This window comes from Molothrus aeneus, chromosome 22 (assembly GCF_037042795.1).
Source record: "Molothrus aeneus isolate 106 chromosome 22, BPBGC_Maene_1.0, whole genome shotgun sequence".
Taxonomy (NCBI): Eukaryota; Metazoa; Chordata; class Aves; order Passeriformes; family Icteridae; genus Molothrus; species Molothrus aeneus.
In genome coordinates, this window is record NC_089667.1 from 4935414 (window position 1) to 4955339 (window position 19926).

Genomic DNA, 19926 nt, shown 5'->3' on the forward strand with positions numbered 1-19926 from the left:
TTCAGAATGCTGAACAATTGCTTTATTAAAATTATTCTGTATTACACTAATATTGCATTAAAACTATGCTAAAGAGATACTAGACCAGACCAGACCAGACTATACAATACAAAAGATACTAAAGAGAAACCCATGACTGTCTGAGACAGCCAGGACACAGCTTGGAGGGCTTGGCCAATCACTCAAAACCACTTTCACCTGTGTTCAATTAACCACATCACTTTGGGTAAGCCATCTCCATAGCCCGTTCCACAGGTGCCAAACAACAATGAATAGAGACAGGAATTGTCTCCTCTTCTCTGAAGTTTCTCACTGCCTTTCTCAGGAACGATCCTGGCAGAGAGAGAATGATGTCTCTCTCTGTCCAGAGACTGTGAATAGCTCTGCAGAGGGGAATGGGAGCTTCCACGGCTGCTGTGGTTCCTGCAGAGCCAGGAGCACTGGGAGCACCTGTGGAGGAGTTGCTGGGCTGGGCCTTCACTGGAAGGGGCAGCACAGCTGGGAGTGTGTGACGGGCTCCATAGAGTGGCCTTGGCAGGGAACACCTTGGTGACTTCTGTCCCTACAGGCTCCAGCAGAGCAAGGAGCAGATATTCCCTTTATTCAGCCCCAATATTCCCATCCCAAGGCCAGCCTGGGTGCTCAAGGCCATGAAGGTGTCTCTGCCCACAGCAGGGTTGGAATCAAATGGATTTTAAGGTCCCATCCAACCCAACCCATTGCAGGATTTTCGCAGCCACGCACACAAACCCCGATCCCCATCCAACATCTCCCCAGAGCAGCACTGAGGGACAACATCTTCTTCTCCTCACTGCTGCCTGTGATGAATCAAAACATGCAGAACTTGTCTGGCCAGTGGGGCTGAGCTGGAAGTGCTGACTGGAGCATGGCAGAAGCCAGGCAGCCTCCAGGGATGCTCCTTCACTTGCTGGCCTCCAGATCCTGTGAACAGCAGCCCCGAGAGAACCCCCCCGTGCTGTTGCCATCCTGCCCATGCCCTGCTGGAGCAGCAGAAATGTCCTGTGGCTGGGCTGCTGAGTCCTCGGCCATGTCCCTGCAGAGAACACAGAACTTCCTTCCTTTTATTTATGTTTTTGTTTTCATTGTCATAACTCTTCCCTCGAGTTCCCACCCCTCCTGCTCCACATGGCATCTCACTGGGGAACAATAGGGAGCTCTTCAGGGGTTCCTACTATAACCCTTCAGAAGCAAAGGATTCTCTGAGGAGCTGGTTGGATTTTTCATCCCAATTATTTCAGTATTTCTACTGAATTTCAAAACGAAATACATTCTCGGCAGAATTGGCAGCGCTCAGGCGAATATTTTTCATTTTTACTTTCGACCAACTGTGGAATTAACCAGAACATTTTGAAATTTGATTCCCCTTGCCAATGCCTGCTGTAAAGAAGGGAAATTTGGGGAGGGTGGTGGCAGAAATGATTGCTAATTTCCCTCTTTCTTCTCTTGAAGAGACCCCAAAACCAGCGCGCCACCTCCCCAGGCTAGAGGAACAAAAGCGTTAACAAGGAAGCAAACACAATTTCAAACTTCAATTCTGGAAAAGAGAGGAAAAAAATTTAAAAAAAAAAAAAAAAAGAGGCAAGAACAGCCACGATTTTTCAGGCCAGACAAGTCCTCCTGCCCTTTGCCAGGGCAATATTGTTTGCAAGCCTCCTTCAAGGAGGGCTTGGTCCCTCCATGCCCCTCCAGTGCCCCTTTAAACAAACACCTCCCAACGCTGCAGCTATAAATAGCGCCGAGGTGGAAATGGCTGGGTAGGTTTCTATGCCCTCCTTTGTGTTCCCATTTCTCAAACACACCAACCTTCTCCCCTTTCCCCCCCTCCAACCCTTTCCCTCCACAATGTGTGGTTATATATAGAATATTTATAATAGTTCGCTATTTTCCAAGCAATTTTCACCACTGCCACGCAGCAGGGAGAAATTGAGAAATTGCTGGTTGTTTATTTATTTATTTCTCCGTGGCAATGTGCACTTAATCCTGCAGAGTGTGGCAAAATATTCTGTCTGGATGGTGTGGAAGGGAACATGAGCAGCCTATAGATGGATGGATGCGTGTTTGTGTGTGCTTTTCAAATGCAGACCACATTGATTGCAATGTGGAACTTATAAAGATGGGAGATATTCTTATCTCTGCAGGAAATAAAGAGGTTTTTTTTTTTTGGGGAATATATATGGGCAAGATGTTGCTTGGCTCATCCACCCCATTATTCACTTTAAGGCAGGGGAGGTGCATGGGGGGGTTAAAGGTTTGATGGGAAGGAAGGGACAAAGATCCCACTGCTGTCCCAAAATCCTTGGATCAGAGAACAGCTGGGGTTGGAAGGGACCCCTGGACATCACTCAGACCAACCCCCACGGCCAGGCAGGGGACCCAGGAACGTGTCCAGGTGATTTGGGGACTTCTCCAGAGGGGGACACTCCACAATCTCCCTGGGCAGCTGTTCCAGGGCTCTGCCACCTCCATGGGAAGAGCTCCTTCCTGGTGTTCACAGAATTTACAGAATTCACAGAATGACCAGGTTGGAATAGAGCTTCAAGATCACCCAGTCCAACCCAGCCCAAGCACCTCAACTCAACCCTGGCACCCAGAGCCACATCCAGGCTTTGTTAAACACACCCAGGGACGGTGCTGAGGCAGAACCTGCTGTGTTTTATTTTATGTCACTGCTCCTCATCCTGTCACACTGAACAGAGCCTGGCCCCATCCTCTGGCACCCCTCGGAGGCATTTCCTTGTCACTGAGGGCCAGAGGGGAATATTGGGGGATATCAATGTGCCCTAAGGCTCCCCTCCCACCCTTCCCTTGGCATCTGCTGTTGGCAGCTCTTGATGGGATATGGGCTTAATGACCAATTACTCCACAACCCTATTAGTGATCCTTCCTCCTTGCCACGGGAGAGGGGAAGGGGTTTAAGGGATCAGGATTCTGATTCCATGGCAGAAGCTGAGGATTCCTGGGGGTTCCTGAGGTCGGGGTTTGAGGTGTGGATGGCTCCAAGGCAGGCCCAGCTGTGCAGTGTTTGAAGGGTGTGGAACAAGAAATCAAATTCCTGTCATTGATCTTGGCTCCCTCAACACCAAGGTTCATTTATTCAAGGTTTGCTTCCTTCTCAGGATCTACCTTGCCCCCTCCAAAGGGAGAAAAATTCAGGTGTTTGCATTTTCCAAATCAAGCCCAGTGGGGTAGAAAAAGGGGAGGAGAAAGGGGAAGGGCAAAACTTGAGTCAGGATTTAAGGGGGTTGGTTTTAACCCAGATTCAGTTCTAAGCTTTACAGGAGCTGGATGAAACTGCTCCAGGGTTTGTGGATAAAATCAGCTGTGCTGTGTTTGGTTCAAGGTCCTTTTCTAGAACTCTGAGCATCAGCTCAGGGCTGGAAGCTGGTGAAAAATACCAGCAATGCCTTCAGAGCTCTCCAGAATGTGGCATTAACTTCTGGTGACCTGAATTCTCATGTTTGCCAGCTCAGGTGGGCCTTTCTTCTATTTATTAATGTACCTGCACCTAAAATTCCTTCTGAAACCTCTCATGCCACTGAGCTCCCCAAATTCACCCGTGAGAACCAGGTGTGGCTTTCACAAGAATTTCTTCCCTAATTCAAAGCAAGAATTTTCTAGGGCTGGGACTCCCCTGCTGCACAGAGAACATGCAATTTGTAACAGAACAGTCGCAGGTTTCCAGTTTTTTGGGTTTTGGGTATTTTTTTCCCTTGATTGCAGTTGACAAGCGCTGTCTATCAGGTGCTCATCAACAGTGGCCGGGATCCATGCTGGACCCTCCTCCACCTGCCACGAGGGCACCTGGGCAGGCTCGGGTTGTTGGCTGGGGTGGGTTCCCATCCCTTTCCTCACCCTGGAGTTGTGGGGTGCCCCGTGGCAGGGAGCAATGATGCAGCTGAGTCCATTGATATCAGAAGGCTAATTAATTACTTTATTATACTATTTACTATACTAATATGCTAATTAATTACTTTATTATACTATACTGTTTTTATATTTATATTTTATATTAATATTTATATATTTTTATATTTATATTTTATATTAATATTTATATATTTTATTTATATTTTTTACTATACTAATATGCTAATTAATTACTTTATTATACTATACTGTTATTATACTATACTGTAAATTATAAATTACTTTATAATTTACTTTATTATACTATTTGCTATACGATATTTATTATACTATTTACTTTATTATATTATTTTATTATTTACTTTTATTTTAATAATTAATTTACTTTTATATTAATAATTTATATTATTACATTATTCACTTTATTATACTATTTACTATAGTATAGTATACTATACTAATGTGCTAATTAAATTCTTTATTATACTATTTAGTATAGTATACTATATTTATTTATGATACTATGTACTTTATTATATTATTTTATTATTTACTTTCATTTTAATTATTAATTAATAATAATTAATATCATTATATTATTTACTTTACTATTTCCTATAGTATATTATACTAATATGCTAATTAATTACTTTATTATATGATTCACTATATTATACTAATATGCTAATTAGTTTATTATGCTATTTACTATACTATAGATATATATTATATATGTATACTTTATGTATACTATATCACATTACATCTAAAAGTATTATCACATTCCATTACATCTAAACATCACATTACATCTAAAACTATTATTACATCACATTACATCTAAAACTATTAATTAATTTATTATACTATATTATTCTATACTATAGATTTATACTATATATATATATATGCTATATATATACTATATTACACTATATCCCATTACATCTAAAACTGAATCTGCCCAGCGCTCAACTGCCCAGAATCTTGTGATTGTCACCCAACAATCCTCACACACACACCTGGCCCTGACAGGCCAAGGAACCAAAACACCATCACTGTGGGTAAACAATCTCCATTTTGCATTCTGCTTTTGCACAAACACAGGCCCAGCAGGAGAGATGAGAATATTCTTGGGAAGATTTGTGCCTTGCTTTTCTCTGTGAAGAGAAATGTGGGGCTGCCCTTTTCCTTCCTTCCCAGCAGCCTCAGGTGAGGTTTGGTGGCCTCAGGTGTCATTCACAGCCAGGGCTTGTGCTCGGGGTGTGAATTATTGATCTCAGGTTCTCACCTCCAAGTGCCTTTATCAGGACTGTAACAGTAAAAGCTGTGCAGGAAGAGCCTGGTGCCCAGTACAGCTCAGGAGATTAAATTTCAAACACTTTTTGGGGTGCACTGACATATTTACAGCTTAAATGTTGTGCTTTGAAATGACTTCAGGCAATTCATATCAAGGTAATACAGTTTGGCCCGAAAAACAAATGTTTGCAGTCTCATTCATTAATTACCATTATGAGAGATCCAGGCTCAGAGCTTTGTATGTTCTGATCCAAATCTGTTTCCCTTGGCCTCATCTCAGCGCTGTAAAAATGACTTTCCATCTCTGCAGAGCCTTTTCCTGTGGCATTCTGAAAATAAAAATTAATCCATAATGCAAACTTGCCAAAGCTGGGGAAAGAACCCCTGACTCTTCCAAAGGTGCTGCTCTGCATGAAGGTCTGGGCAGGAGGCAGCTCCTGATGGTGCTGCCACGCTCAAAAATGCACCTTTTAAAGGGGTTTTTAGTAATGCTGTGTGGGCAAAGTGAGCATTCAATATTATTCTCTTCCACAGATGGAGAAAACAGTCACCAAGTGACTAAATAATTTGCTTTTAGTCACATGGAGAAGAACACAGCGTTCCTCAGCTGAGCCACGTGGCTTTCTCGTCCCTCTCCTGCTTTCTCACCATGGAATGGGGAATCTAAAGGTCTGGCTCTCTGTATTTTGCAAAAGGGAAAGATCTGGGCCTCCTTTGAGAGCCCACAGCTCCCTTTCAGAGAGCTGTGCTCATGTCCTGGCTAAATTTCAATTTGCCAAGGTATTTTGGATTTTTCTAAAATTATGCTCTCGCTGTGCACGACTCTTCCTCCCTGCCAGGTTCAAGTTCATGTTGAATGTTCTGGGTTTTAAAAGGCTCTGGATGGTTCCACCATCCAAAGATTTGCTTTGCGAAGTTCCTATTTTAAATCTGGATGGGAGAGCTTGAGATGGATGTGGAGCCATGGAAATGCCACCAAGCCACTCTCTTGTCTGTGTCAATTTTATTATGATTATTATTGGTGCCAATAATAAACCTATTGCAGTTGTTATGTAATAGCACCTCCAAAGTTCTTTTTGGGTGGGGTACCTTGCAGAGAATTTTTAATTTTCTTTTTTTGTCATTGTTTTTCCCCATACAACCTCCAATTGAGATTTTACTGTGATTTCAACAACTTAGAAAAATATGAAATTGTGTTTTATCCAGGTTTGGGCTTTTTTTTAAATGTAAAAATAGACTTATAAGCAGCAGTTGACATAATTCCCCACCCTTTCTGGGCATATTTCTGATAAATACGTGGTGGGGAGGTGATTCCTGATGGAGAATTTATTGCCTGAATAAATAAATAAATCCCAGGAGGGGAACAGGTGCTGTCATAGCAATGCTGGGCCGAGAGGACAACAGGAATTTTGTGATCACAGAATCCCACACTGGTTTGGGATGGAAGGAACCTCAAAAATCATCGATTTCCAACCTGCTGCCATGGCCAGGGGTATATTTTGATATTTAAGGACGTGTTAAAACCTCTTTTGGGGTTCTGCCCTTGCTGTTGGTGCCTCTCCCCTTCATCACCCACACTCCTGCTCTCTCCTCAGCACACGTGCCTGCTGAAATTCTCCCTGGCAATGTGTGAAAACAGCAGAAAAACATTGTGGTGTGTTCCCGAGCATCCCCGGCTCTCTGTGAGCAGCCACTGAGATTTTCCAGGGAGGAAAAAGGGAAAGAGCCGGGGCTGTGCAGGCTCGGGGCTGGAGGCGGCGTGGGAAGGGTTAAGGATTACCGGGCTGGCTCTGAGGTGCTTTCCAGGTAATCAGGATGAAGCCAAGCTCGTTATTGAAGGGATGAGCCGGGTGTAAATTACCCGCACCTCGAGCATCTCTTTCTTGGAGAGCAGCAGGGCAGGAGGCACAGCCGGGGGGGTTTATTTCGATTTTTATTGGTACCAACAACAAACCTATAGCAGTTGTTATGCAACAGCACCTCCGAAGTTCTTTTTGAGTGCGGTACCTCGCAGAGGATTTGTAATTTTCTCGCTGTCAGCAGCGCTGGGGCTGCCCGTGCTCATTTCTTGTGTCTGTGCAGAATCGATCTGGCTGCTCAGACATCATCCTGGGTGTGGTGGAGGGGCTCGGCTGAGTTGTGGGTTTTTTTGCTAAGCTGATCCTTGTAAGTGGCTGGGATTTTTTTTTTTTTTAATTTATTTTTTTTTTTTTCCCCCCTCCTTTCTCCTCTCCTCCTCCTTCAAATGGCTGCCTGGCTGGAAGAGCTTTGTGCTTTACAACTTTTGTGATCAGAGAAGGTACACGTTGGATATTAGGAAGAAATTTTTTCACCAAAAGAATAACAAAGCACTGGAATGCTCTTCCCAGGGAGGTGGTGGAATCACCATCTCTGGATGTGTTTAAAACAGGCTGGGCATGGCACTGGGTGCTGTGGTCTGGGTGAGGTGTGAGGGCACAGCTTGGACTCCATGATCTTGGAGGTCTCTTCCAACCTCCTCATTCTGTGATTACTTTCTGCATCCAGCCTGCTCCAAATGCTGAAATTCTGGGATTGGGCATCCCAAGCTCAGGCTCTGCATCCCAGCCTTCCCTCGGTGTCTGCAGCTCAGCCCTGCAGAGCTCAGCCCCTCCTCAACATCTCCAGTTTAAACCTTTGCAGCGCCTCATTTCCATGCTCTGCAGGGACTTGTACAAGAGGATTGAGCTTCTCCTCCCGTGTATTATAGGGAAAGAAAGGTTATTCCCTTTAAAATATAAGTATTGGAGGGGAAAAAATAAAATGCTTCCAAGTGCACTACAAGTAAGGATCATGTTTCCTAGCGTGCTATAAGTGCTCATTTCTTTATAGTGCTCTCAAACCTGTGTTAAATCCTCCTGAATTGGGTATTCAGCTGAAGACAGGGCTGGCTGATGATACAGCTTCCATTTATTGCAAAATATGAGCTTTGGTCACCTTCCTAAAGGGAAAAAGAAAACAAAAAAAAAACCCCTAAATTATTTGGATTTTGGGGTTTTACGGCCCTGGCAGTGGGATGTGCAACAGAGGTCACAGTGGGGTTTTTTGGTTTTTTTTAGGGTGCAGCCTTGGGATCAGAACTTTGGGGCTTTTTCTTTTAGGGTGTAGCCTTGGGATCAAAGCTGTGCTGGGCCTTTCTAAATTCTCTTTTCTTTGTGAGGGTTTTCCACAGTGAAGTTCTCCTTGCCCAAAGCGATGCAGGGCTCTCTGCTCCCACCCCCTGTGCCTCAGCTCCCAGGCAGAGCCACGGGGAGGGGAAGATTCTCCAAGGCGTTGTACAAAACCAAAATAGAATTTGTCTTTACATTAAATCTTTGCAAACCTTTGTAAAACCTGACTGCGAGCTCAGCTTAATAGGAAATTTCCCTTGGCCAAAATAGATTTTGAGATTTTTCTTTAAAATATTTAATAATATCCTTTATTTAATACTATTCTTTTATTTTTTTTATTCTTTCTTAAGCAGGAGCTATAAGTGGTTTTTTTCCAATACCTGGAACCCATCAGCTTCTGGAGGTACCTGATTATTATGCACAATTTCAGGATGCCCAGCACAATTCTGCTCTTAGAAAGCAAGATAATTTGCTCAATATTGGCTTTTTTTGCTCTTTTCTGTCACCTCTGGATCCTTGCATGAAGAAAAGGCAATTTTCTGTTCTAAAAACTCAATTATTACCAATGTCACACTTTAAAAAAAAAAAATAAAGAAAAATCCCTCCGACATTTCCTCTTGGATTTTCCAACCTCTTGGCCACCTATCCTCTTTCTCCTTGCTTGACTTTGCCCTAGTTAATATTCCAACAGGTGTTTCCTTTTTCAGTGGAATTTTTTAGGCCCTGTCTCAAGAGGCCTTCTGCATAATAATGCTGTATTCATGATGTGCCTGCCTTACTGGGAGAGAACTTTATTTTCTTAACCCCACCATTTCCCCTCCATGCAGGGGCTGCAGGAGGGACAGACTTGGGCCTTCCAGCATCCCCTGCTCTCTGATTTTTGGACAAAATCCCCCCATGGACTGGGATTTTTGGATGAAATCCCCCCATGGATTGGGATTTTTGGATGAAATCCCCACATAGTTCGTGATTTTTTATTAAATCCCCACATGGATTGGGATTTTTGGACAAAATCCCCCCATGGTTTGGGATTTTTGGACGAAATCCCCCCGTGGATTGGGATTTTTGGACGAAATCCCCCACATGGATTGGGATTTTTGATCAAATCCCCACATGGATTGGGATTTTTGATCAAATCCCCATTTCACCTCAGCCCTGCTAGGAGGGTGATGAGGATTTAAGGGAGAATTGAGGCAAAAAGTCTCTTTTTTTTTTTTCCCACCATTTTTTATGCAGCATCTCAATTTTTTTTTTTTCATTTTTTTTTCTTTTCCAGTTGAGACCATTGGAAAGGACAAAGTTAAAAATAATGAAATTAAAGCTTCAGGATGCATCCCTTGGTGCCCTCAGTTGTGTTCTGGTATTGCTGGACATTTGTTCTGGTGACATTTGGGTTGGGGGGGTGACAGGAGCCACTGGTTCATCCCTACATCAACTTCTTGAGGGGATTTCTCTGCCTGCTGTGAAATTTTCCCCTTTCTACCTCTGGATGATGCTGAGCTAGAAAGAGAAAATTGTTTTTTTTCAAGGTTTTCTCAACTTGAATATATATATATTTTTTAAAAAATAAAAAAGAAGGGTGGAGGGATTTAAAACTGTGCCAAAGCTTCCCTTGCTGCCTCCCTGGGTGTAAAATGCTGCTTTGTGCAGGTTTACCCTCAATTTTTTTTTTTAAATTAAAAAAATGAACCAGAAGGGAAAAAAAATAACAATGCAAGAGTCAGATCCTCACATTGTTCAAGGATTACCCAGTTATGGTTTGTCCCAAGTTGATTAAATCAAATATTGATTTTAATTGATTAAATCAATTAATTATTGATTTATTCAGGTGGCTTGGTGACTGTTTTCTCCATATTTGATTACATCCACTAAGCCAAATTCATCTGTGACATCACATAGACTGTGACATAGATTATATATTTTATTTATACTTTATTTATAATGTGTATTATATATTTTATTATATTCCATAATTATTTATTATGTATGGCAAGGGAGCAGAAGGAAAGAGAGATGGGAGTGCTGAAGCCATAAAAACTATGAATAGATTGGGGTTTCTTTTGTTGTATTTCCATTAAAAATTGAGTGCACTCTAATGTTGGGCTATTCTTAGTGCAGATCACTTTTTTTAAAAGGTGAAGGCCAAGAAACTCCCTCTCCGTTTGGAATTTGGAAACCTCAATATGATGCTACAAATTATTGGAAATCAGACAATTGCAGTTCTTGGGAGCTCTAATATGGATTAAATAAATTATTTGTTAATATTGATAAATATTGATGAAATAAATCATATATATATTCATTTATCACATATTGATTTACTCTGTTAATAGCTATCAGGAAGGTAGACATGGGACTGGATTAAGAAGAGAAATTAATCAAATTCAGATTTTTAAAAAAAAATCCAAACCAACCCTGCAACACTGCTCAGTTTGGTGGATTGGAGCTTAGAAAAAAAATATGGAAATGCCAAATGTACTTAAGGTTTTTTTTGGGTTTATTCTGTGTCAAACATCAAGGGCAGGGCCCTTCAGAGACTGCAGCAATTACTGGCACTTAAATTTCTGCAACACAAAAAATATTTTCACAGCACCACTGTGAGGGAAATTATTAAATATAAATTATTAAATTAAAAGAATAATGAAATCTGATTAGATTTATTCTACTTCTTCACTTGGCTGATGGCAATTATAATCCAGATTCTTGTGAATTTTTAGCCTTTCCATACAATTTAGCCATTCCATACATTATTTTGGTGGTTTTATCTCTGCTTCTCCACAAAGATGATTTTTGCTTGGTCATCCTTGTGAACACGGAGATGAAAATATCTGGGGATATTATAAATTATATTATAAATTATATAAATTGGGATAAATTGTGAATTCAAGGATGTATCAGAAGGAGCTGAACTATGGGATATTCAGAATCCTAGTTGCTATTTATAACTACTTTTTTTTTTTTTTTCAGTCTCATACAGGTAGCAATATTAAAATTGTTACAACTCTAAATATTTTAATGGTTAAAAATTTTGGTTTCTTAATGGTTAAAATCATCAAAAAATCCTCATTTGGAGAGAATTTGATGCTCCTGTTTCTTTAAGGTGGGCTCTGTGCTCTGCAGCCACTGTTTTCCAATATTTGGAATTATGAGTAAATAGAATTACTCCCCCAGCCCATCCTTTCTGTTTACATTGTGTAATTACCAGCCCCTCTCCATGCCTCGTAATAATTGACTTGATATTGATAAATAGATTAGCTAATACACTAAATGATTATTCCCCACTAAATGAATCAGGGTGCTTTTGACTTCAAGTGCCATTAACCATAAATGCATGGATTTGGGACAGCTTTTGCATTTTGCATTAAGCAGCCCCTGGAAAAAAGAAAAAAAAATACAAAACAAAACCACCCAGAGAGCAGGAGCAGAGCCCAGGATGCTGCTCCTTCCCTGGGCCGGGCGTCATTCACCTTTCCCCATCTCCTGAATTCCTTCCTGACGCCCACAGCATGGAAAATTTTCCCTGGAAAACTCCCAGGAGAGATTTCGAGCAGATATTAGGACAAATATTGGGGCATTGTGGTATATTGGGATATTATATTGCAGAATATTCAGAAATATTTGCACGGGAAGGGTTGGAAAGTGTTGGAATGGGAGTGGTGGAGTCACTGTGGAGTTAAAAAAGTGGTGGAGGAAGGGTTAAAAAAATGTGCAGATGTGGCACCTGAGGAGAGGGTTTAGTGCTGGTTGGACTTGATTTTAGACATCTTTTCCAAGCCTAATCCACGATTTTATGGGGTTCTTTAAAGCCTTTTTAAGGGGCAGGACAGGTGAAGATGAGCTTCAGGGTGGGTGTTCCATCCACGGCGTCACTGTGCCAGGTTTGGGGGTCACCTCCCACCTCTCTGGGGGTGCTTCTTCCCCAAAAATTGTGATTTTATCACCTCTGTTGTTGTTGCTAATTCCTGTGGGACTGGTCCAGTCTGAGCACTGCCAGGGAAACTGGGAAATTCTGGGATGGAAGCACTGGGATTTTGAGATGGGAGAGGTCCCTGGGTCAGGTTTTGGGATCACCACCCACCCTTCTGTGGATGTTTTTTCCCCAAAAAAGAGGGATTTTATCTCCTTTTTTGTTGTTGTTGATGAGAATTCCTAATAATTCTGTAGGATTGCTCCAGTCTGAGCACAGCCAGGGAAATTGGTACCAATAAATCAAATTTCTTGGTCCTGCACCATTTGAGTCAGTTTTGGGATTGAAGCACTGGGATTTTCAGGTGGAGAGGTCACTGTGTCAGGTTTTGGGGTCACCACCCACCTCTCTGTGGGTGCTTTTTTTCCCCAAAAACATTTTTCCTCAAAAAGGGCTGATTTTATCACCTTGTTGATTTTAATAATTCCTGTAGGATTGGTCCAGTCTGAGCACAGCCAGGGAAACTGGGAAATTCTGGGATGGAAGCACTGGGATTTTCAGATGGAGAGGTCACTGTGTCAGGTTTTGGGATCACCACCCACCTCTCTCTGAGTGGTTTTTTTTCCCCAAAAATAGTGATTTTATCACCTTGTTGTTGTTGCTAATTATTATTGGTGAAGTAAGTAATATATAATTAATATATATCTATATATATCATATACTGATTTACTCTGATAATTAGTAGTCATCAGGAAAGCAGACATGGGACTGGATGAAGTGAAATGATCAGATTCAGATGTTTAAAAAAAAAAAAAAATCCAAACCAACCCTGCAACACTGCTCAGTTTGGTTGTTGCTAATTCCTGGAGGATTGCTCCAGTCTGAGCACAGCCAGGGAAATTGGTACCAATGCATCAAATTTATTGATCCTGCACCAACTGAGTCAATTTTGGCATTGAAACACTGGAATTTTCAGGTGGAGAGGTCACTCTGTCAGGTTTTGGGGTCACCACCCACCCTTCTGTGGGTGCTTTTTCCCCAAAAAAGAGTGATTTTATCTCCTTGTTGTTTTTTGTTAATAATTCCTGTAGGATTGGTCCAGTCTGAGCACAGCCAGGGAAATTGGTACCAATGCATCAAATTTATTGATCCTGGACCAACAGAGTCAATTTTGGGATTGAAACACCGGGATTTTCAGCCTGAAGGGGCTGAGGTTTCCTCCTCTGGAGCAGCTGGCTGCTCAGCCAGGCAGTTCTGGGCCCTGTGGAGATTTGGGGACCTGCAGAGCCCTCGGCCCTGCCCAAGCTGCAGCAGGAGCTGCCAGCCAGGATGATGGATGGCAGTTCTGCACCTTGGACCAGGCCAAGCTGGCCTGGATTTTGTGGCATCAGGTTTGCAGCTGCTGCCTGCATCTGGGAAGGGCAGGGGGACACAGGGAAAAGAACTTTCCTTGCCCACAAGGAGGGCACAGCGATCCCTGGGCTTTATTCCACCATTCATCAAGAGTAAAATCACTGTTTTAACAGAAATGAGGGTGGGATGGAGCAGTGAAAATGTGATTTTTTTTTTTTTTTTAGGCATTTAAAGTCTCGTCTCTTTCCTTTCTTTCCTCTTTTGCAGTCTCTTAATTAACCTTAATCCTGGCCAGATAATGTATGAAACCTCAAATATCAGCACATATTATATAATCCATAAATATTCCATCCCAGCCTCATTACAGCACCAGGATGAGGAAGGGAAAAAAAAAAAAAAAACCATAAAAATGGGGAGAGAAAAAAAGTGCTAAAATTAATTTAACAAAATTGGAGCCAGCCCTTAAATGGATGGGAATTGCAACCTGAAGTTCCAGTTCTGCAGCATCACATCCAATTTGCTGGATGCCTGCAGCTGATTGATGTCAGGGTCCCAAATTCTGGGAATGCTTGAGCTGGGAGGTAAATCATTCCCAAGGCTCCTTTTGCTGGCTGGGGGCTCTGTGAGGACGAGTTTGGGGCTGAACTCAGAGTTCCTTAAACTTCTGCTGCTTTCAAAGCTCTTCCAGCTCCCAAAATTAGCGTTAGGTGTAAAATTAAAATGTTTTGGGGAGAAAAGTGATGATGGTGGTGTGGGGAGAGAGATCCATGCTCAGCTTCAGGTGAGGGAAAAGCTTCTCACTGCTCTTTAAAAAGAAATGGGGGTTTTATTCACCTTAATTTTCCTTAAAACACCAACATTTCCCTTTTCTTCAATTTTTATTGTTGTCATCTTTCATTGGTTCATTTTCTTCCTGCTTTAGATCAGGTCTCTCCTTCAGAATACAATATATATATATATTTCAATATTCAGGAATATAATGTCTTATAATGAATTCTTATATAATAATATAATGTCTTCTATTCAATATATATTCAATATTGAATATATATATTCAATATTGAATATATATATTCAATATTCAAAGATATAATATCTTATATTGAATATATATAGTCATTATTGAATATATATATTCAATATTATGTCTTATAATGCATTCTTATATTACATAATATTAAAATGTCTTATATGCAATATATATATATTCAATATTGAATATATAGATGTACAATATTCAATGATATAATGCCCTATAATGAATTCTTATATTATATAATAATATAATGTCTTCTATTCAGTATATATTTAATATTGAATATATATTCACTATTCAATAATATAATTTCTTATAATGAATTCTTATATAATAAAATAATGTCTTATATTGAATATATATATTCAATAATATAATGGATTCATATATTACAAATTCTTATATATCCCAATGCTGTAATTCAGCTCTTGCCCTTGGTGATTATTTTTTTTTCCAAGGCAAAATTTAGCAAAAAAAGGTTATTTTGGATATATTGGATAATTGGATATATATTTTTTTGAATGCAGATGGGAACGCCAGGGAAGCAGGGGGATGCGGATGACAAACAACAAGATTTGAGCTCCCTATGAGCACAACACACCTCAAAAACTTCTTTATTCATGGACAGGTGAGGGAGGGCTGTAAAAGATAAAATAATCCAGGAACTTCTGGCTGTTGGCATTGAGATTTGACCTGCGTGGACAGAAGCAGGAGCTGTTTGTCCTCCAAAGGTCCCTGGGCTGCGAATGCCAATTTCCCCAGCTTGGAGCGAGGCCTTTGCTCAGGCACAGCGTGAGAGGGAGCAGGATCCAGCCTGGGCAGATGGTGGGCAGGAAACAGTTGCCCACAGCTGCTGGGAGCTGCAAAAATCCAGGGAAAAGCAGCCAAAACCCAGCCCCATCCAACTCTGGGACAGGAAAAGCAGAGAGCTGGAGGCAGGGCAGGAAAGGAGCTGGGAGAAAGCTCGGTTCGCACGGTTCGGCCAAAGACAACGAGCTGGAAAATCTCCTTGTTGGCTTTTCTGATCCTCCTGCTCTGGGTCCCTTAGAAAATCAGTAAAAAGTTATCTTAGGGTAATTTTAGGAGCTGTTGTACTCTAAATTTTGCCTGAAAAATCGACTTAGCAGCTGAAGGAGATGGATTCCCGAGCAGTGCTTCTGTGACTCCAGGATTTTGTGGGAGCTGTTGCCTCTCACAATTCCATTCTTCGCTATCAGCTGAAAGATTTAGGGAAAAAATGAGTTTTAATCTCCCCATAGAGGTGCAGTTCCTGAGCAAATTCACCTCTGGGGAGGAAAAGCCTCTGTGGTCGTGATAAAATCAATGTTTTCTGGGGGCAGAGACACAAGAAATCAAGATTTCCATGAAATAACGCCATGAAATTAATAATAAGCATTGTTAAAGTAGCAATTTAACAACAATCAAGCCAGCAGTGAATGAATTTGTTGGTGTGGTTATTAGACAACAAGGTTGTTCCTTTTCTCGGAATTTTGTAGATATTGCTAGAAATCTCTGGATGTTTTCTTGGATTTTTGTAGTAATTCTAGAAATCTCCATTTTCTTTTCTTGGATTTTTTATTAGTTATTTCTAGAAATCTGTGGATTTTTTTCTTGGATTTTTTTCTTGGATTTTTGTAGCTATAACTAGAAAACTGGATTTTTGTCATTGGATTTTTGTAGTTCCTTCTAGAAATCTGTGGTCTTTGGTTGTGTTTTGTGTGTTTGTTAATTGAGATATCTCTAATTAAGCCAAAGAAATTTGATGTTCTGCACGGCACTGATTGGTTCTAATTGGGCTACCAAGCAATAAAATCAAATCTGCTCTCTTAAACCAAGAGCAGCACTTCTAAAAAAATGGAAATTTTGGGGATTGCCCTCAGTTTTTGGGGGATGACCCTCAGTTTTTAGGCATTACCCTCTGGTTTTGGGGATTACCCTCAGTTTTTTGGGATTACCCTTTCGTTTTGGGGATCCCTCTCCCTTTTTGGAGATTAACCTCTGTTTTTGGGGACCATGCTCCCTTTTTGGGGATTACCCTCTGGTTTTGGGGATTACCCTCAGTTTTTTGGGATTACCTTTTGGTTTTGGGGATCCCTCTCCCTTTTTGGGGATTGACCTCTGGTTTTGGGGATCATGCTCCCTTTTTGGGGATTACCCTTTGGTTTTGGGGATTACCCTCAGTTTTTTGGGATTACCCTTTCCTTTTGGGGATCCCTCTCCCTTTTTGGAGATTAACCTCTGTTTTTGGGGACCATGCTCCCTTTTTGGGGATTACCCTCTGTTTTTGGGGATTACCCTTTGGTTTTGGGGTTTCTGCTTCCTTTTCGGGGATCCCCCTCCCTTTTTGGTGATCCCTTTGCTCTTCCCTTTCCCTGCTCTGCACCGTCATCAATCTCTTTTTGAAAATCTTCTTTTCTGAGCTCATTTTTGGACAGCACAGCCACAGCCAGGTCCCACCACCTGCATTTTTAATTCCCGAGGATATTTCAGAGCCAGGTGGGGAAAAAAGAGTGGGAGGTTGAGTCCTTGCAACAACCTCTGCCACTGGATCTTTGCAGCGAGCCAGGGAGACAGGGAAAAATAGTCAACATTATTTCAGCACAGTGGGGAAGGAGGGATGAAAGCTCTGCAAATGAATTCATTGTGACAACCTTTGTGAAGGATCCCAGTGTTTGATCTTTTAAAAGATTTAATAATTCTTTGGAGAGATTAAAGAATGAAACTGGCTTGGGAGGAGGAGGAGAGGAAGTTAACTTTCTTTCTCCCCCACCCCTGATTCTGTCAAAATAGTAAATAAAAAAGAGCAAATCCCTAAATTTAGTTGGCTTCTCCCCACATCAACTCTTTTTTTTGGGTGTTGATGCATGTCATGTTTGAGTCCTTGTAGTGGAGAAACACTCGGAAATGTGACCCCTCAGATAAAGATTTTGGGCAATGATCTAATGTGCCTCTCTCCAATGGAAATGGAGCTAAAAAGCAAAGTAATTAAAAGCCTGGAAATCAGAATTTCCACCATGTTGGGGTTTGTGGTGTTTCACACATTTCCAAAAGGCCAGACCTTCAGCCACAGGGCTGGGTTTGGCCCCTGGCTGCTGAACCAAGCAAGATCTGAAGGTCTTTGCACTGCCACTGCTAAAATAAATTAATTTTTGGTTTCTTGTAGCTTAGAAAACCTTGTAGTTTAAATGTTTTCTTAAAACTAACTCAGATTGCTTTGATGCAAATAGTAAATTCCTGTTATATTTTTTTTGAGATATTACTTAAAAAAACCCCTAAATAACCAAAACTTAAACCAAAACTCAAACTAACCAGAACTTTAACTCCCCAGGAACTAAAACAGGTAGATTTTTTTTTTTTCCATCAAATGACCTGGTATTACTCTTATTTTAAAATAAATGAATTATCTCTGCTGCAGTTTTTGGGGGAGTCAAACTTTTCTGCTTTGAAGAAGTACTGACAATTTAAAAAATGTGATTTTTTGGGTAAGCCTGGTCATTTTCTACCTTCAGCTAGCAAACAAATAAATACAGTTTGACTGGTGCCATATACAAGTGGAACGGGGTAGGAAGAGTTTTTTTAATCATTTCTCCATCAAATACTGAACAGCCTTTCCTATGATAAGACCCCAGGGTCCTCCAGGCTGAGCCAGAAACTCCTCTGGACTGGAGCTGCACAGGAAGGGCACTCAGTGGAGGCATCCATTTCAAAAGCCACTCATAATGAAGATTAATTAGGCCTCGTTTAGCAGCCCAGAGTTAAATACACACAGCCAAGGCCTTGGGCTTCCTCACGCCACAGAAAGTTTCCATGGAAAGCAGAGAAGAGTAAAAAGTGGGGGACAGGAGAAGGAGGCTCAGCTCCCATGTAAAGTAAATTTAAAAACGCCCCAGGATTGGCTTTTCTTGTTCACACAGAGGGATAAAATGCCTTAAGGGGCACTTTGAGCAAGGTAGGGGTCACGTTCTGGGCCTGTTTGCAGTAGTGCAGCTCCCATGTTCTATTTATTGTCCTTTTTGGTGGCTGAGGGCTCCCCACCTCCTTTATTCCATGCAATGTTCTTTCCTTTCAAAAGGCCAAACTCATGTACCTATATCTTTGAATTTTTCAACCAAGGGCTTTGATTGGACTTCAGAGCTTTGCAATGCCAACTTTCCCTTCTTTGTTTTCCCCTGAGCCATCACTTGGTCTCAGATTCGGTCTGGGGTGCATTTCTTCTTTCATCCCACATTCCTGGCCTGGAATATGAATTAAGGCTGGGCTTGGTGATCTCAGAGGTCTTGTCCAACATTAATGAGTCCGTGATTTGAATCTTTTTAATAAGGCACCGATGCAGGGCGTCCTGCAGCTGAGGGTGTTGGGAGAGGCTGGGAATCACCGGCGCTTTTCCAGCTGCAGAAAGAGGGGCTGTGCCCAATGCAATCGGTGGGGTTTGACTTTGCCAAACCCTTCCTAGGGCCAGGCTGTCCCTACTCAGTGCTTTGTACAATTAAATCTGTGGGTTTGACTTTGCCAAACCCTTCCTAGGGCTGAGTTGCCCCACTCAGTGCTGTGCCCAATGCAATCAGTGGGGTTTGACTTTTTTAAACCCTTCCCAAAACCAGGCTATTCCCACTCAGTGCTGTGCCCAATCCAGTCTGTGGGTTTGACTTTTCCAAACCTTTCCTAGAGCCCTGCTATCCCCACTCAGTGCTGTGTCCAGTGCAATCAGTGGGGTTTTCTTTTTCAAACCCCACTCAGTGCTGTGCCCAATGCAACCAGTGGGGTTTGACTTTTCCAAACCCTTCCTAGGGCCAGGCCATCCCTACTCAGTGCTTTGTACAATTAAATCAGTGGGTTCGACTTTTCCAAACCCTTCCTGGACCCAGGCTATCCCCACTCAGTGCTGTGCCCAATCCAATCTGTGGGTTTGACTTTTCCAAACCCCACTCAGTGCTGTGTCCAGTGCAACCAGTGGGGTTTGACTTTTCCAAACCCTTCCTGGAGCCCTGCTATCCCCACTCAGTGCTGTGCCCAATCCAATCTGTGGGTTTGACTTTTCCAAACCCCACTCAGTGCTTTGGCTGCCAGCACAGGAGCAGGGAAGGAGCCCTGAGTGCCCCCAGCACCTTTGGGCACACAAAATCCTCTCCGTGCCTCATTGTCAGGGCTGCTGACTGCTCTCATTAACTTCAAGTGGCATCGAGTGCTCAGCACAATGGCAAACCGAGCCCTCCACTTCTTTAAAGTGATCTTTGGGGTTTCATATTTATTTGCAAACCAGGGGCAGTGCAGCTCCTGAAAGAAAAGGGTTTTCCTCTTCACCCAGAGCTGGAGGT

The 19926-nt window shown here is 41.9% G+C and overlaps 1 long non-coding RNA gene across 2 annotated transcripts in view; it reads right to left on the bottom strand.

The window, feature by feature from the left end:
- The window catches only part of LOC136565711 (uncharacterized), a 22785-nt gene continuing 2859 nt past the window's right edge, over nt 1-19926 (bottom strand). The window contains exons 2-4 of one of the 2 annotated variants that reach the window (XR_010784908.1): nt 8049-8146; nt 5397-5516; nt 1-1054 (exon numbers count right to left, since the gene is read on the bottom strand). This is a non-coding gene — a long non-coding RNA (uncharacterized lncRNA). The remainder of the gene's footprint in view (nt 1055-5396; nt 5517-8048; nt 8147-19926) is intronic. The other variant, XR_010784907.1, reaches the window with a different exon arrangement.